Here is a 4,079-nt window from a genome sequence, read left to right on the forward strand (position 1 = left end):
TCAACTCCAGCTCAATCAACATGTCAAGACATTCGACTCGACTCAAATAGTTCTCTCCCACACACACACACACACACGGTTTTTGTAAACAATGGACGTAGCCCAAGAGCGGTTATCCAACTGTCCTTGACCATGGACACGGCTATTCGAATAGTTTTACACTCTGCAGAGGTTATACACTTTACCCACAAGATCCTGGAAACTTCCGTGTCATCCACGACCCGCGGTACCTCAAGTACCCGGGGTAAGCACCCGATCACTATCTTTCCGTAGGTGACACTAACATAGTGTCCACTCGTTGGTACACACCCACATGTATAATCATAAAGACCTTGGGACTCTGCCCTTTTTATCGTCACATCTACACGAAGGGACCAATGGTGTGTTCGGTGCCCTGTAAAAACAGTCATGGCCGCCTATCCAAGCACGGCCCCTTCCCGAGAGTGATCTCACGTCACCCTCGTCACTAGCAATGTGGGCACCATGCTAGTATCGGACTAGGTAACCAATAACGCCATGTCCCATAAGGGGTAGAGTGGTTGTACATGTAAGGTTGGAGTAACGGTCGCAACTTAAACCAATCCATTTTCGAAAACAACACACTCACTTGCTTGGGTACACCACTTCGTCATCAAGTGGTTACTTAGCTCAACATCTCCCTCGGCATTAGTAGCACTCGACGGGGTTTTCAGAATTTGTCTCCATCACCATGCATACACCCATCCCTTTTTGCGTAGCAACTACTTTAGCATCATATCTACACCCACCTGCATAACCCTCATAGGAAGGTAGGGTCATGCACAATGCAAGTATCAACAAGGAAGTAACGAAGGCAACCCACCAAAGTGGTTACCATCTTCATCATGATTCCGATGCAACAATAATAAAGTGCTATATGACATACATAAAAAGGGGTTTCATAGTGATGGTCAAGGGGTTACTTGCCTGGCTCAACAAAGTCTTCAAATCTTCTGGTCCACCTCCGAGTATTCCGTCTACTTCGTCAACTATCGTCGAAAGCAATCACAATAAGCAACACAAGAAGGCAGAAAATAAAAGTGCCCTAAAAACATGAATTTGACTTTTCTAGGCCATCCCTGGCTATATGAGAAATAACCAGAGTGATTTCATTGGAATTGGATCCGTGGATATTTCTAAAAATTTGAATATGATGGAATCAAGGGGTTTAATGGATCTATAAGGAGTCTACAGAATGCCTTTTTATAAAAATGAGTAAAAGTGCCCATTAAATCAGGCATGATTTTAGAAACATTTAGAAATTTGTTTCACTGGATTTGGAGTCCAAATGAATATCCTAAGGATTTTTGAAGTGGACTTATGTGGATAAATGACCCATTTAATTGATCCAGTGAAAGAAAAGCACAGTAAAAATGTTCACTACTGCTCACTGAATCGACCTTGATTTATGGAGTCTCTAGAAATTTGAATCATCGAATTTGGACATGAAATGAATTAACTATGGATTTTACAAGTTTTCTGGAAAAGAAAATGTCACACCCTGATTTTCATGCCACAACACTTAAGCTAATAAATCATGGTAAAATCTGGTTTGACAAAAAACTTTTGAGTGCTTTGGACTTTGCTTGATTTGATTTTTGTGTGTTGGTTGCAAGTGCTCTAAAAATCAAATAAATCCTCCAACTCTTATACCCCTTCTCCTTGATCCAAAACCTTGCCCAATGATCATGCCATGTGTATAGGACATAAAAATAATTTCTTACAAAAATAATTTGGCCAAATAGTATTTTCAAAAATTAGTTTTCCAAAAACCCCTGAATTGAGATTTGCACTGCAAGTACTTGATTTGGGGTGTGAAAAATCATTCAAAAGGTATATTTGAAACCTATTAGGTATAGGACTCCCATAAACCACAAAAATATAATTTTAATAGTTATTTCCTATTTTATTTAAAGGCTTTTGCTTAAGGTCAGAAATGGTCTTTAATAGATTAAAATTATTTTAAAGATTCAAAAATATTTGAGAAAAATCAGGGAAACTCAGTGGACATATATTTTCCATATATAAGAGTTTCAAGACATGGTCATGTTCAAATTATTGGTCAAACCCCTCAAAAACCCTTTATGCATATTTCAAGCTTTTGAAATATTTACAAAGGAAATTTTCTTCATTAATTCCAAGAAAATTCTAGCATGTCACATATGACATATTTGATGATCTTGCAAAGCCTCATGCCTTGAAGATCAAGAAAACATCATCAAACCCCCTCAAAACCATTTTCGTCCATTTTGAAGTTTGAGCAACTCTCCATTGCCAAACATTTCCAAATGCTCTCAAACTTGGTGCACATGCTCAAATGGTGTAATTATGCATCTAGACCAAATAGCACAAGTTGGAGAGAAGGATATCTTGATCAAAGTGCCCCAAAACCCTTTCCGACCAGATCCAAATTTGAACAATTCTACATTGCCAACTTTTTACTTGTGACCCCAAATTTTGTGGACATGCTCACAACCCCAAATGATGACACTAAACCAAGTGGTGAATCAAGGAGGAATGATTTTCATGACTAAATCTTGAAAAACCCATTTCTGCTGATTTCTAGGGTTACATTGGCCACTTTCTCTATTTGACCTCAAAATTGGTGGTCACTACTAATTTGTAATGTCACTCACTCCTGTTAAGTATCAAAGAAAGTTGAGAAAATTATCTATCCCAAACCACCATCAAACACCTTCTGGCAGAATTTCAAAATGCAAGTTTCAACCCCTTCCACTAATCTCCATGAGCTGAAACTCTTCCCACAGCCTCATCTGGTCCTCCTCTAACTCCTACATGCTTTGCTGCCCAAGGAGCAATGATTAAAGGGGGCAGAGACCCATTTTTCATCCCTGGACAGCAGTTTTCCCTCTCTCTCAACTCCACCGCTCCTCCAGTGGCTCCCCAGGGCATCCAATGCCACTTTACCATTGTTTACCCTCCCCTGCAGCCACTGGACACAAGTGGACGCGCGGGTGCATGCGGTAAAGCTGCGGATGCCGGCCATTTGCGTGCTCTGGAGCGCCTGGCGGAGCACCCAACCGTTGACGTCGCGCTTCCCGACCACCTCGTGCCTCCCCTTCACGCCAGTCGAGGTCTTAGACGTCCGCAACACGACAGCCGTGCAGGCCCCCTCCTCTCCCCCTTCTCTCACCCCCTGCTGCCCATGCACAATGCCGCCCGGCTCGGCCAATGGGCGCACGAGCTGAGGACCCTCCTGGAGCACGGCCGGCTCCCCCTTTCCTTGTCCCCCGACTTGGACCATGCCCACGAGTGCCGCAGACAGCCCCAAGCCTCTTCCCGTGGCCACCGCGGCCATTTCCGTGGGTGCCCGTAGGCCGCGTCCACGGTGAGCCCTGGCCTCGCCATATAAGGCCGCCCCTGACCTCCCTCTGGAGCTCCTTTGCTCTCTCTCTCTCTCTCTCACTCTCTCTCTCTCTCTCTCCCATGCACCCCCTGGACCAACCCGCACCTCCTCTCGTGCCCTCCTGCTCCCTCCATGGCCGGAGTGCCGCCGTCGGTCTCTGCCCAAATTTCCGCAAACCGAAGCCTCCCCTCCCCTCCTTTGGACACCAATGGAGCCACCGCACGCCGGCGAGGCTCCTCCGCCCTTTACCTCCTCCTCTAGCGCCCCGCATCCCTAGAACCCCTCTCGCCCGACGCCACCGTCCGCCGTGGGCGAAGCCCTGCTCCCCTCCGGCGATGCAGGTACCCATGGTGGGGTCTCCCTGGTTCGTCTCTCTCCGCTGAGCACGCCGGTGGCCGGACCTCCGAAAATGGTGGCCGGTAGCGCCGATGGCGGCCGTGCGCCTCGCTCTGTCTCCCGTCGCGCCCGCACGGGAGGTAGCGGACGAACCTGTAGCTGGGCGCCGTCTGTCAGCCGGCCAGTGGGCAGGGGCCACTGACGGGTGGGTCGGCCAGTGGAGGCGGCATAGGCCGCATGCCGTTTTCGCCACAGGGAGGCGCACTCCAGCGAAGGCGCCATCGACGTGGCCCCCAGCACGCGCGTGGCCGTGCAGCTGGGCCGGCCCAGTGCCCTGCGGCGCTATGCTGCACCTAGT

The sequence above is a fragment of the Triticum aestivum genome, chromosome 7D, assembly GCF_018294505.1.
Source record: "Triticum aestivum cultivar Chinese Spring chromosome 7D, IWGSC CS RefSeq v2.1, whole genome shotgun sequence".
NCBI lineage: Eukaryota > Viridiplantae > Streptophyta > Magnoliopsida > Poales > Poaceae > Triticum > Triticum aestivum.